This window comes from Misgurnus anguillicaudatus, chromosome 23 (assembly GCF_027580225.2).
Source record: "Misgurnus anguillicaudatus chromosome 23, ASM2758022v2, whole genome shotgun sequence".
Lineage (NCBI taxonomy): Eukaryota > Metazoa > Chordata > Actinopteri > Cypriniformes > Cobitidae > Misgurnus > Misgurnus anguillicaudatus.
In genome coordinates, this window is record NC_073359.2 from 18952280 (window position 1) to 18968135 (window position 15856).

Below are 15856 nucleotides of genomic sequence, written 5' to 3' on the forward strand. Positions count from 1 at the left end.
GAGGTTCAATCAATAAGGATTTTGTTAAGCGGGCTGGCCAAGATTGCGGAGGGGTCTTTCAGACGTTGCCGATCGGTGTGACCGATGGGGTGGCAGACATCGTGTTCCAGGACTCATGGGAGTAGCCTCTTTTTCGATCGATTGTGGGACGTCAATTGGATAGACTCAAATGAATGTGCCTTGAACCTTCACGACCATATGCAAAACCAAAGCCCATTTATTTTGACGCGGTGCAGAATTATCACAGTCTCGCATTAACCCACATGGTTATGTTCAAAATGATGCAATTTCTTTGAAAACAAACAGCCGGCCATGCATGAGATCGCGCTGATAGCCGTGTATGCGTTTCTTTTTTCAAATCATGTGATTGTAGGAAGGTTTCTGAAATGGTTTCTGGTAAACATAACACAGCTCTGCTTCAGAGAAACAAAGGCCCTCTCATTTCACCCCAAGAGCTCATCAGACGCTTTGCTGGAACCTAGCCAGTTTCACATTTACACACACAGACACGCACACTAGATTATGAAGACATACATGCACACACATATGTATCGACAAAGACTGTGAGGGTTTATTCAGTTGACCTTGATGCGAGAGCCGTTCCCTCATTGAGTTTCATAACGTCGCTTGTACAGCCAAATGATTGGCAGTGAAACCTGACAACAGAAATGCATTTACATCGAGATAAACGTAAAAAACCCACGACGTGGACAGGAATGTACATGATTTGCACAAGTAATCTGTCTCTATTATTGTGTCGTACAGGAACAGCGTAAAACGGGCGTGTTTACGGTTGTGCAAAAGGAAGTTAGAAACAGGAACTTTACAGCAAAGCCACACAGTTTATATTTAACCTTTTGAGCTCACCAATATAGCAAGCATGAATGAGTGTATTCGGTTAATGCTGTAGTTTTGCCTCTTACCATAACCTTCCTTCGGTTTTATTTGCTAAAAACCGTGTTTGCAACACAGGGTGCATTTTTATTTAAAAGTCATTCCAGATCAAGCTGTAGTCCCAAAATATATAATATGATGCCCTCCAGGGAAAGTTTTTGTACTTTTATAGCTTAGGAGATTTGATGGAGTTTTCAGTATCAACTTTTAGTATCAAAAAGTTTTATATTACACAAATTATATGTTCATCAAATACCTCCGCTTTAGGTGCAGTGTGTAATTTTAAAAAGGATCTCTTGACAGAAATGCAAAATAATATACAAAACTATATTATCAGGGGTGTATAAAGACCTTTTTATAATGAATCGTTATGTCTTTATTACCATAGAATGAGACGTTTTTATCTACGTAGACAGAGGGTCCCCTTACATGGAAGTCGCCATTTTGTGCCACCATGTTTCTACAGAAGCCCTTAATGGACAAACTTTTTTTACTAAGTTGTCTCCGTCAATGACATGTTTTTCTTTCATGTAGCTTCCTTTAAAGGTGCATTGTGTAACTTTTAGAAGGATCTCTTGACAGAAATGCAATAGAATATACATAACTATATTATTAGTGAACTTACATAATGAACTGTAATGTTTTTATCTACATACCGGTCTTCCCTACATGGGAGTCGCCGTCATGTTTCTATAGTAGCCCTAAACAGAGTGAGTTTCGTCCATGCCTTGTCTCAGATGACCACATGTTTGGCTACCAATGCGTCTTGAAATTGAGGGGTTGGTTGCAATTCGCAATCTCACCACTAAATGCCTCTAAAATTTACGTGCACGGACGATGAATTGAATAAACGATGGCACGTTGAACGACCGTGGATCACATTTAAACTTGTGTCCCTTGTGAGTACCTGGACCAGAATACAACTCAGATGGCAGTCGCATGGATCACAGCGCCCCCTAATGTGTGGTTCAATTTCTTCATTTTTACATTCTGACTTTTATCATTTTCAATGATTTTAGTTGGATTTTAAGTGATTTTGCAACTGCTTTCTTTGTCTTCTGCCAAAAAAGCTTGCATGCACTTAGAGGGTTTTGCAGTGAAAGACAGTCAAACTTGTTATACCATGAACAGTCCTTCCAGAAAAACGCTGAGTTTTTTTGTGATTGTTCCAGGCAAAAGTCCTTGATCTTGTGGCACGTTTTCTTAAAAAACGTGAACTTGCAAAATTTGCTGGAACCTACAGAAACTGCGGGAACTTAATCACGTCACTTCATAATGTTCCCATGGCAACAGGGGACATGGCTGCGCTTGTCTTTCTACTAAGATATAAGCCTCGCATACTTTGTGCACGGAAATCTGCAATTTATGCTGCGAAAGTGTGGCGTATTTGAAAAATGCGCCCCCCACGCATCAATATGGGGACGTTGGCTGATTATGCGCTGAATCCTGCGATCACATAATCACGTTTTTCTGGAGGGACTGAATTAAATGTAAGTGACCTTTGAGAAAATAAGGCATTTCAATTACTTACAAAAACCGTTTCATTGCCATTAAAGTGAAATTACTAACGCTAAACATAACATCTAAACATAAGTACTCATGATCAAAAATACTCATTTACAAGAAAACATGTCAGACGCACTTAGAGGGTTTTGCGTCTTCAGTTATTAAGATACAATCTGGATTTGGCTAAATTTAATAAGAAAAGTTTAGGTTCACACTAAAATCTTCAATAGCAAGAGTTTTAATTGCAGATTTGGAAAATCTGAGCTCAGTTTGTGACAATGTTAAGATCTCTTTTGAAACTCTAATGGAAACATTTGTAAGATTTCTGGGTCTTCTTCTCAGAAGAAATGTCTGAGATGCACAGGACTTATGCCAGAATATCCATTTGCTTTCCTTTAATTCTCATTGATGTCTAAAAGAAACTTGAGACACTCTTAAAACATTTCGGGGTGGTTTCCCGGACAGGGTTTAGATTAATCCAAGACTAGGCCTTAGTTATATTAGGACATATAAGTCGTTTTTACCAACAAATAATACTGCTGTGCATCTTCAGACAAAACATTGGCACCGATATATGTTAAAATATGCAAGGTGTTTTGAAATTAAACCAGCTCAAACATGCATTTTAGTTTGGGACGATGATAAACCCTGTCCAGGAAACCGCCCCTTCATGTTCCATATACCACAAACCTATTTACACATCCAAATAGCACACACACACAAGCACACTCAATCCATGCTGATCATCAGGATTTGCAGTGAAGCCATCTACAAATCGCAGAGCAAGGTTCCCGCCTCTTTGGGTCGATCCAGGTCGAATTCAATTTGTAAGATATTATGTATTGATCCGTGCACATTGGCCTGAGAACGTAGAGGGACAGATGATCCCTTGACCCGCGCTGACTATACTCTTAATCATCACCGCCGTCCCCTCAATGTGAACTCTGTGTAACTATAGAATTGTTTTCCAAAGTGCTCTTTGATGAATGTCAGCTGTATTTCAAGTGCAAGTGCATTGAATTTAAGAACAATGCATTGCAATGAGGTGTAAATATAGTTGTATAATTCATCTCATCAGGAGAAAAGTATCAACCAGCACAGCTTTTCTGGTGTAACCGGTCGACAATAGAAAGAACTTAACAATTAAGTTAAAGTTAACATTACGGAACACCATACTTGTGCTATGCTTGGCATGCGTATTTTTCTAAAGGTGAAATGTCTGTCGCCACGGCCATTTAGCAGCCTGTGTTTAGCTAAATAACTAAAGCAGGTTTTCACACCCGTACCTTTTTACAAACTGATTGATTGATGCTTTTTTATGATGGAGTCCGGGATGGCCAGACCTCCCACACTCCTATCAGCGCAGATGAGAATTGCATTTAGCCGAGCAGCAGGTCCTAAATCAGTCCAATCAATACCCTTCTGCCGGGTTCTCCATCACGTGCCCGAGTAAATAATTCAAATGAGATAGTTGGATGCTTTGAAATGTAAAAATCTCCTGCTGCATTTTGCACCAATGTCGTTTATCCTCCCCTCCAGGTATGGCAAATGTTTCTATAAATCCCGAAATTAAATCAATGATTGCTTGACGGGGTAAATTGAGATTTGGGTCTGGTTTGTTAGGCCAAGCCATTACATTAACATTAAATATTCAAAAGAGCCGAATCAATTCACGAAGGATTTAGATGTGGATCTTTTAGACGTCGTAGCAGCACCAGCTGATTCTTTTGACTTGTTTTAAAATGGTCTTTAAAGCATAATAGGCTGCCATGCTAATACGCTGCAAAGATTAATTTGCCAAAGAGTAAAAAATAGAGCTTTAAAAAGCTTTGCAATTCAATTTAATAGAGCCTTTTTTATGCATTAGCACTTTTCTAAGAAGTGTGTTATGTCTTACTAGTGTGATTGAATGTTACTGCAAAAATAAGTATTGCTTTTAATAAAAAGTTGAACCATCCTTTTATCTACCATACCTTTTTATCACCAGTGTTGCTGTGCCGGGCCAACCTGGGGCACGTTCAAGCTCAAACCAGTGCCAACGTTTTACTACGGTTTCCGGGGCGAACAAAAGTATTTCCTGGAAATGGTGGGCACCGGTGTGTAACGGGTTTGAGATAAGTTTTCTCTTGTTTGGTGGGTGTGTCAAAAATGCCAGCACAATCACAACAACATGAATATAAAGCACTATGTAGAGATAGCTGGCACAATGGGTCTAAGTAAAGTTGTTTACAAATGTTATCTTTTATTTTAGACAGCAAGGACTGTAAAATCAAGCGTATTTTGCAGTATTAAGCACATATTTTTGCTGATGTCATCAAGGGAAGAACATTTTTCAAAAAATTCAACACACCACCGTTTCAGTTTAGAAAAAGATTGTGCAACGTTTTGTCGGGGCTGAACGCAGCCTTAATTTCACGGGAAAACACACCTATTTTATATATATTATAGCAATTTTGTATGAATTTATAACGATTCCAATTTATACACTGCAAAAAATTATTTTCAAGAAAAAAAATCTTACTAAAGAACGACCCAAGAAAATAAGTCTAGTTTTTAGACCAAAAATATCTTATTTAAGTGATTTTGTGCATAAAACAAGCAAATAAAAAATCACTAAATTCAAGAAAAATTCAAGAAAAATTTGCTTACCCCATTGGCAGATTTTTTTTTTGCTTGTTTTATGCACAAAACCACTTAAATCTGATATTTAAATAAACTAGACTTATTTTCTTGGGTCGCTTCGCCCACCAAGAAAAAGCATCCCAACTCAAGAATTTTTAGATATTTTTACTGAAAATAAGAAAAAAATACTACGATTTTTTATCTTGAAATTTTTTGTTGTTGTGTATAACACTTCTTTTCTGTATATACTGTTTACTTTAGCTGTATACTTTTATGCTGTTTCATAGCAGCTTTACGTAAGGAAATTTTACTTGAAAGTTATAAAATATACAAAGTACAATACAATGTGAATCGTAAAAAAAGTTTGATTATCCAAATCAGAGCAGGAATGAAGCTTCATCCCACAACGTCTTGTGGGAAAAGCGGATCGTATGTATGAATGAGATTGTACTTAATGTCTCGCTCCAGACGTAACCAGAGGCTGGACATCCAAGTTTAAATGACCCACCTCCGACTTCTGCAATTTTTTCATATGAACCAAGAGACACCATTACCGTCTACAACCGCGAGAGTCCGCTTAATGCTGCTCGTGTTAATTTAGCCTATTCAGCCTCTTGCTATTGTGTAAATAACTGTTTATGTTAAAAATACGGAACTGGGTATTTTAACGTTCGTGCTTCTATTATTACTTGCTGTAAAAATAGTTTAAAGTTGTTTACGGTTCCAATAAGGTTGCGAAGAGATATAGCCTCCATCTTGTCCATGATCTCAAACAATGCGTCTCGCTAAGGTCAGGGTTGATTAATCTACCCCGAGTTAAGAGGCTGGATATCCGACGTCGTTTGCCGTTCCAGATGTTTATTTCCTGGTTATGGTGGGGAACCCATACTGCAAAAAAAAATCTTTGGCCAAAAATATGTTTTAAATATATGCTAAACACATTTTGTAGAAAGTAAAGCTTAATTAAATTTCAATTTGAAAAAATCAAAAGTTTAGTTTCATATGCTCACGTGAAACTTTCATGTGCTCAGGCAAAACCTTCATGTGCAGAATTTTTTTTTAAGTTTAGTTTCACGTGCTCGCGATAGTTTCACATGAGCACGCGATAGTTTCACATGTGCACGCGAAACTAACTTTATTTAATTTTTGCTCCATGTCCCCTTAGGGGCTCCATAGTTATGGTTTTTTCCAGTGCGATGTTAAAATAAATGCTTTAAAAAGTATTTTTTTTAAATATATATTTCAAAATAAACAAAAAATGGCCCAAAAATATTTTGGTGAGAATACATTTCAAAATATATTTATATTTTTTGGCCATATTTTAAAATACTTGAAAATATATGTTTTTCCGTATGGGGTAACCAAGAGATTGTACTGGTTGGGACAGTCGATATTTGAGTTTAAACACAGAATATGGGTTATCAAAGCACCACATAGAAAAAAAACTACTTACAAATGACCTTACTTGCGGTATAGTAGTCTGTGCATATCAAATTTTAACACAATGATATTTTAACACACAAAAAAACACATGCTTCTCCTCTCCTTTCATTTAATGTGTTTACAGGATTGTTGACCAAACTTCCACTTACTAAAACAGGCCTTGTAGATATTTTTAGGACTAACTATGAAAACAACTGCAAGAATTTCCTATTCTCATCTCACGCATGCAACGGTTTAAAATAGCAGGATCTCCCGGCGGGGAGACGGGCAAACCCAAAAGATATTTGAACAGTCAGGCAGCGTCTGGGAGCTAACAGGAGGCCGGAATCCCCTGACAGCAGCCATTGTGAAATTTCCATTCTTATCTCAATGACAACGGCTGCGCTACTGAAGTGGGAATCCCTCTATTTACACACTGCTTCCTCTCTCAGCAGGGAATTGTGGGTACTCATTACCCTCACAGGAAACCCTGCGCATTAGTGTACTCCCTTTGACTTCTGCAAACGGTATCTTTTCAAAGTTTGCAACACAATTTAGAGCCTTCGGGTGGATTACAGTCATGCACCAAACGCTTCTTTAATCAAAAGATGAATCACAGTGTTTGCTTCCTGTTACGACGCAGCGGTTTTGTGAAACAACTGCTAAGCCACGCACGTTTTACTTTGTGCGTCACGGCTAACGTCAGATGTGCCGGACTCGTCCGGGCCGAGCTAACGCGGCTAACAGGCTAACACAAAGCAGATGCCAGTGCATTGGGGGAGGGGAAACAGACAAGGCTGAAACCAGCAATAGGTTGTCTGTTCCTGGTTTCACAAGCGTATTGTTGAACGGAGGCCACATCTCAATGCAACAAGACGGATGGACCGTAGACCAAATTAGCCCCCACTGCTCCATAACAGACCCTCCGTCTGTGATCTAAATTAGGCCTTTTTCAGGTTATTTAAGATGGATGGGGTTCTGTATTCATCTAGCGAAAGAAATGAACTGAGAATGCAATGAATGCTGGGGGCCTTTTCAATTACCTCTAGATTTTAAATGAGAACTCGGCCTCAAATGCGAGCGAATGAGCGAACGTTTACTGTTTCTCTTATTGCATTAGGTGAGAACTTGTCTGACCTACAAAGACTCAACCCACAAGAAATAAAATCACAAATGAACATCTCAGTTGTTTCTCCCACTAGCAATGAGAGATTGAATGGGTTCCAAAATGAAAAGTCAGAGATTTCAAATTAGAGTCGCAAGATATACCGAAGTATTCGCATTGCGCAATGGTTTGCAATAACTGAAAGATTTTAATTGTTCAAATGTAGCAGATAGCAGAAAGACTGACAAGACAAAGAGAGTGATGCTTTGTTTTCCTATATGTGACACATAAATGTTAGCTATATAATTTGTTTTTTAATTTTAAATTGATTTTAAGGTAAATAATTAACATATTGTATATATATCGCATTTTTAGTAAGTCACAATCTAAAAAAGTCTGGGTTATTTTTTAACCCAGAACGAGCCCAGCCCCTTGGATTGTAATTTAATTGTTGGGTCAAATATAAAAATTTTCAAGGTAAATTTAACCCAATGGCTAAGCTTGAAAGTTTTTGACCCAATTCTGGGTTGAAAGTAACCCAGCATTTTCATGTATCACATTTTCCTTCAATACCGTGCAGCCCTATTTCAAATATTCATATTCATTTTTCTCATCATATTATGGTTAGGTAAAATATAGGCAAACGCAACTGTTGGTTTTAAATGGACGTACCGGTATGCTGGGTTGTTTCACTCTATGGTTGGGTCAAATATTTCATTTCATTTAAACCATCTGTTGGGTTTGTCCATATTATTCCACATGTGAACTTTTTAATACAATGGAGTTTGATAAGTGTGTTGATGCATGATGAAGATCATGCGATTTAAATGTTGGAAATAAAAACATTTTGATACTTTTTTATATTGTGCTGGATTTTCTGTGTTTGCGTCTACATTTGGACTTCATTGTCTTCTCCTACGCACCTACCGATCACCTACAAATTTGCAACATTGACTTGTAATCCATATTATACCCATCCATGGGTTGAAACAATCCAGAGAAAGACGCAATAGCTTTGAATAATCAACCTGTGGGTGTTTTATCCAAACCCTTTATATGGCAAAAGTTGAAATTTGCATGAAACTAAACATCAGTCATTGACATCTCATGCCCCCTATTGAAACGAACAGGTAGTGACATCAGTCTTCATATCCTCTCGCACCGGCTCACCTTGCCACACCAACCCCCCTCCAAATCAGACGCCGGCTATTGATTCACTGGATTGATCCTGGACTAAGTCCATCTGCTTTTGGCCTGCGTCTACAAGTCCGCTGGACACCCGGAGAGAGCTGGGCCACTGTGCCCGGGACAGCTGGTCCTGATAACCAATCTGTCACTTGCAGGCTTTTTGTAAAACAAGATACCGGGCAACCAGATACCGTGAATTAATACACGAAAAAGTTTACAGCACTGCTAAAACCCCCAGCCTCATCCCAGTCTCGGTTGCATGTGCATAGAAACAGTTGGCTCTTTCAGGCCCCCATACAAAGCATTCTTTCAAGGGCTGTTTCAAGGGCAACAAAAGCCTACTGAGATCTTCACTACCGAGTCTACTTTCAATAGAGCTGGTGGCTGTAAAGGCTAATGAGAGGTACTGATCATTCATATTGATTAGGGACAAGCAAAACGACATAGTTTGCCGATTTAAGTAGTCCAGTTTTAGGGCCGGTTGGTAACGCTTTACAATAAGATTGTATTTGTTAATGCATTAACATTAGTTAACATGAAGTAACAATGAATGATACTTCTGAATTTAAAGACATGACTTTTCCAAAAACATTTTTACCATGCAAACTGTAAAATCCAGTCTAAAGTTTCATAATCTTATGGAGAGTTTAGGAGCAGCAAAGTTTGATTTGAATCTTTGACAGAATCTTACTAAGTCAATATTAAAGATATCAAGATTTACATTACATTAAACTTAAAACATATCAATCCTCGTAAAAAATAAGTAACGATCATCTGCTTTCCGTTTCTATCATCGAGTACGTTTCGGTTAAGGAAGTTCCTATCACATTAGTCTTACTTGTTTGACTAAATATTTGCTTGCGTATAACAATAGCGCTCCACCCCTGAAAACACCTGCAGTACCAGGAGGGTCTGAACATTCAGGAAATGCTGTCAAGCCCTGATCTACAGCTCAGCAGATGCTCGGCACACAAGGTTCAGCAGAACCGGGCAGGCAGACGAGAAGAGCGAGTGTTTCAGCGATGCACCAACCCTCAGCAGAGAACACACAGAGGGCCGTTTGTTCCCGCCTGGCCTTTAAAACAGGTGCACTTTCAGGGTGGGGAGAAATTTGGACGAGAGAGGAACAAGAAGAGCCCTGATGGTAACCAAGATAGCCCCGGGGTTACAACGTCTGGAGGGTCAGACCGACATAAGCAGTGGAAGATTGATGGCGACCGTTCACAATGCAGGTCCCCTCCTTAAAGACAAAAACAGGACACACTCTTAAAATAAAGGTTTGAAAGGGTTCTCTGCAAAAATGCCAAAGAAGAAACATTTTTTGTTTTTCAAAGAGCCTCTTAGTCAAAGATAAATGGTAAAAAATTGGTACCAAAGAGTGCATATTGTGACCTCAAAGGTACATATTGGTACCAAATAGTGCATATTACTTCCACAAAGGTACATATTGGTACCAATGGGGGCATATTAGGACCTCAAAGGTAAATATTGGTACCAAATAGTGCATATTACTTCCACAAAGGTACATATTTGTACCAAAGAGTGCATATTAGGACCTCAAAGGTAAATATCGGTACCAAATAGTGCATATTAGTACCTCTAGAGTACATATTGGTACCAAAGAGTGCATATTAGTACCTTAAAGGTACATATTGGTACCAAAGAGTGTATATTAGTTTCTCAAAGGTACACATTGGTACCAAAGAGTGCTACCAAAGAGTGCATATTAGTACCTCAAAGGCACATATTAGTACCAAAGAGCGCTACCAAAGAGTGCATATTAGTACCTTAAAGGTAAATATTGGTACGAAAGAGTGCTACCAAAGAGTGCATATTAGTACCTTAAAGGTACATACTGGTACCAAAGAGTTCGTATTAGTACCTTAAAGGTAAATATTGGTCCCAAAGAGTGCTACCAAAGAGTGCATATTAGTACCTTAAAGGTACATATTGGTATCAAAGAGTGCATATTAGTACCTTAAAGGTACATATTGGTACCAAAGAGTGCTACCAAAGAGTGCATATTAGTACCTTAAAGGTAGATATTGGTACCAAAGAGTGCTACCAAAGAGTGCATATTAATACCTCAAAGGTGCATATTGGTACCAAAGAGTGCATATTAGTACCTCAAAGGTACATATTGGTACCAAAGAGTGCATATTAGTACCTTAAAGGTAGATATTGGTACCAAAGAGTGCTACCAAAGAGTGCATATTAGTACCTTAAAGGTACATATTGGTACCAAAGAATGCTACCAAGAGTGCATATTAGTACCTCAAAGGTACATATTGGTACCAAAGAGTGCTACCAAAGAGTGCATATTAGTACCTCAAAAGTTAATATTGGTACGAAAGACTGCTACCAAAGAGTGCATATTAGTACCTCAAAGGTACAAATTGTTACCAAAGTGTGCTACCAAAGAGTGCATATTAGTACCTCAAAGGTAAATATTGGTACGAAAGATTGCTACCAAAGAGTGCATATTAGTACCTCAAAGGTACATATTGTTACCAAAGTGTGCTACCAAAGAGTGCATATTAGTACCTCAAAGGTAAATATTGGTACGAAAGATTGCTACCAAAGAGTGCATATTAGTACCTCAAAGGTAAATATTGGTACGAAAGATTGCTACCAAAGAGTGCATATTAGTACCTCAAAGGTACATATTGTTACCAAAGTGTGCTACCAAAGAGTGCATATTAGTACCTCAAAGGTAAATATTGGTACGAAAGATTGCTACCAAAGAGTGCATATTAGTACCTCAAAGGTAAATATTGGTACGAAAGATTGCTACCAAAGAGTGCATATTAGTACCTCAATGGTACATATTGTTATCAAAGTGTGCTACCAAAGAGTGCATATTAGTACCTCAAAGGTACATATTGGTATCAAAGAGAGCATATTAGTACCTTAAAGGTACATATTGTTACCAAAGAGTGCTACCAAAGAGTGCATATTAGTACCTCAAAGGTACATATTGGTATCAAAGAGTGCATATTAGTACCTTAAAGGTACATATTGTTAGCAAAGAGTGCATATTAGTACCGCAAGGGGCATATTGGTACCAAAGAGTGCATATTAGTACCTCAAAGGTACATATTGGTACCAAAGAGTGCTACCAAAGAGTGCATATAAGTACCTTAAAGGTACATATTGGTACCAAAGAATGCTACCAAAGAGTGCATATTAGTACTTTAAAGGTACATATTGGTACCAAAGAGTGCATATAGTACCTTAAAGGTACATATTGGTACCAAAGAGTGCATATAGTACCTTAAAGGTACATATTGGTACCAAAGGGTGAAAATTAGTACCTCAAAGATACATATTGGTACCAAAGAGTTTATATTAGTACCTCAAAGGTACACATTGGTACCAAAGAGTGCTACCATGGAGCTAGTTTAAAAAATACACACATGAAGATCAGAATTTGTACTTAACGACTTTTTGAGGCATGCAGGGATGCAAATGAATACAATTTTATAAAGAAAACGGCAAATTCGCTTTGATTTTAAGGAAATGGCATTCGCTATCCTTCATGCGTGTGCACCTGCGAATGTGGGTGCGATGCTGTGACATTGATGTATGGCTTTTCAAAGGCACTGTAAAAGCACAATTAAGATTCCATCAGGATAAAGGTAATGGTAAATTATGTACATTAACAAAGGGTCCAGACTTATCCAAACACGCCAGCAGAAATAAAAGAAATCCACTCTGAACATGCAACACTTTTCGGAGATGCTACACAACGCTAAATTGTTTAAGTAAGCGTAGAGGTTCAGTGTGTCGTTTTCGCACGTGTGCACAAGCGCATGCTCGAGTGTTCACCGTAGGAGCGAACGATCCGTCCTCATTATTTTGGCTGTCACTTGTTCTCCATAATTTGCAGAAGACTGTGAGTTCATACAAAGACACGTAATGGATCGCTATGTGACCACTTGACCATGTGGTGACAGTTTTTTTGTCTCTTTCTATACATTTATTTGTAACATACTCTGTAAATAACTAAACATAAATATGAAGAAATATACTGATGAGAACTAAAGAGCAAAGGACTGTCCAATAAACTGAACTTATCTGAAAGGTCAGGCTCGACACAGCCTACGCTTAATCAAATTGAATAACAAACAAATGTCGCAACTTTACAGTCTTATGATCGAGGTTTGTTTAAAAATGAATGTACAAACATTTACGTGCGTCATCTTGTTTCTTGGGCAGGGTTTTTAATTGAGCTTCGGTTCACGTGAATGTTTTCAGCAAACGTGTCCCTGAGGGTATAGGCACTTTTTTGTTTTTTAGCAAACTGTCAGGTAGAAACAGGTGTGGAAAAATGGATGAAAATGTTCAGTGTATTATGCTTTTATTATTTTTAGTTATGCCCAGTCATGCTTATTTTGTCATTTGTTTTAACATTGCATCATTTCTTTAGGGCTTATAATTTGTTAGACCTGTTCTGCACCTTGTGGTTGTATTACGGTAACATTGTGAGGCCCAAAACGACTAGGTTTCAGTATAAGTTTTCTTGTAGCTCAATCGGTAGATTTTTGCGTTTATCACACCACTGTATGTGCAGAAGTGCTCCAAAATCTAAACCGGTCACGATTATATACAGCGACAATCTCTCCTGCGTCTCCAATGTAAGTGATGCCCTTGGTTTGATTCAATCAATCATTTGGAGTACTGAAGGCTTCTGCTGTGTCAGTTTGTAGGGGTGAGGAAGTAAGACGTATTGACGCGCTCTCTCGATAGTACATACATAATCCCACCCGGGCCGGTAGAAGTGCTGATCATCGAGACATCGGACGGCAGGGGCGAGCACGACAACTTGACCTTCGTCGTTTATCATTAGCATGGGATGTGGGGAGCAGTTGCTAGGCAGAGTTTAATGAGAGCCTATTAGCCCCATGTTAAACAGGATAATGTGCTTACGATAGACTGCGTTCTTTGCCAAACAACATGGAGATTCAAATTTATATTATGGCATGGGAATAATTGTAGCAATAGCTAACAATACATTATATGGGTAATTATTAGTGCTGGGCAAAGATTAATCGCGATGGAAATGTTCTTTGGGAAACCAAAAATGGGTCTTAAGCAGTCCTTCCAGAAAAATGCGGAGTTTTTTTGTGATTGTTGCGGGCAAAAATCCTTGATTTTGCGGCACGTTTTCTTAAAAAATGCGATGGAATATGCGGGATTTTTATGGAATTTATGCGATGGAATTGCGGGAATTTCATAACGTTCCCATGGCAATAGAGGACACGACTGCGCTTTTGGGAAGTAAATGCAACATTTTTCAACTTTCTGCTAATTTATATGTGACTTTTTGCTACGAAAATGCGGAGATTATGAAATCATGCAAGCCCCGCATATTTTGTGCACGGAAATATGTAATTAATGCGGCAAAAGTGTGTCGTATTTGGAAAAATGCAGCCCCGCATAAATATGCGGACTTTGGCTGATTATGCAATATATCGCGCGATCGCACAAACGCGTTTTTCTGGAGGGACTGCTTATGGCCCATTTCAGCAACTTTATTTTTATGAATCCGTGTCTCTATGGTTTGTTAGGATATGACAATATTTGACTGAGATGCATCTATTTGAAAATCAGGAATCCGAGGGTGCAAAACCCGAAAATCGCAATAAAGAAGTCCTTCACACATATTACTAATGATAAATATTTTTTGATATATTTACAGTAGGAAATGTACAAATATCCTCATGCAACGTGATCTTTAGCATAAAAATAGCCAATACTGGGCAAAGATTAATCGCGATTAATCGCATACGAAATAAATGTGTTTTTTTCCTAAATATATGTGTGTGTACTGTGTGTAATTATTATGTATACCACACACACACACACACACACACACACACACACACACACACACACACACACACACACACACACACGCACACGCACACGCACACACACATCTATATATTTCAGATTTTTTATTTACATATAATTTTTTTAATATAAAAATATATATACATGAATGTGTGTATATTTATATATACATAATAATTACACACAGCACACACTCATATATTGTGCAAAAAACACTTTTATTTTGTATGCGAATAATCGTGATTAATCTTTGCCCAGCACTAGTAATTATCAATTTTGTGCTAAAAATCAGTAGGATTTTAAGTAAAGATCACGTTGCATGAAGATATTTGTACATTTCCTACTGTAAATATATCAAAAATTATTTATCATTAGTGTGAAGGACTTATTTTTTGCGATTTTCTCAATCTTTGGTTTTTGCACCCTCAGATTCCTGATTTCAAATAGTTGCATCTCGGTCAAATATTGTCCTATCCAAACAAACCGTAGAGACAAACATTCCTAAAAATAATGGTGCTGAAATGGGCCATAAGACCCATTTTTGGTTCCTCAAAGAACATTTCAATCAAATTTTGTCGAATAACTATTATCTTCTAATAGTCTGGAGAACCTCCTTCCTCTTCAAATAATCTTTCATACAACCGAAATGGTTAAACCTGAGGAACCATTATTTTTAAGAGTGTACATTACACTTCAAATATTTTTTTGGTTATTCTAATGTCTGGCCAGTTTTATGTAACAGTAGAGGATGTCAGGGTGGTCCAGTGGGCAGTGGTGTTTCTCATGAGGGCCACTGTGGGCGCTTGCGGTCTCACGGGCACCAATGTTTCAGGCCGTTAAAGCGTTGCTGTGGACCGTGACCGTGTCAGTGGCATTTCAGAGTCCTTATTCTGCGGCTGAACCAAAACCCAAGAGAAATACAGTCCTTATTTAATCTTCAACAGCAGAAATCCTCTAGCAAATAGACGCTACTGCTACTGCACAGCTTAGTGGTAGAGCATCGCAAAAGGTCATGGGTTCGAAGCCAGGGAACACGGATAAAAGGCATAAATGTAAAGCGTAAACGTATAGGAGCGCATAACACACAGAGCAATACATAAAATGCATTAAATGTTCTTCGTAACAAAATCAACTTTAAATTTGTAGCTCAAAGAGAGGTGCTCTATCATCACCGCGTGCCTTTGAGCGAGAATTTTTACTTAAATTGATCCAAAAGGGACTGCATGTGCAATTAGCATAATATGAGTCGCTTAGGATTTAAAG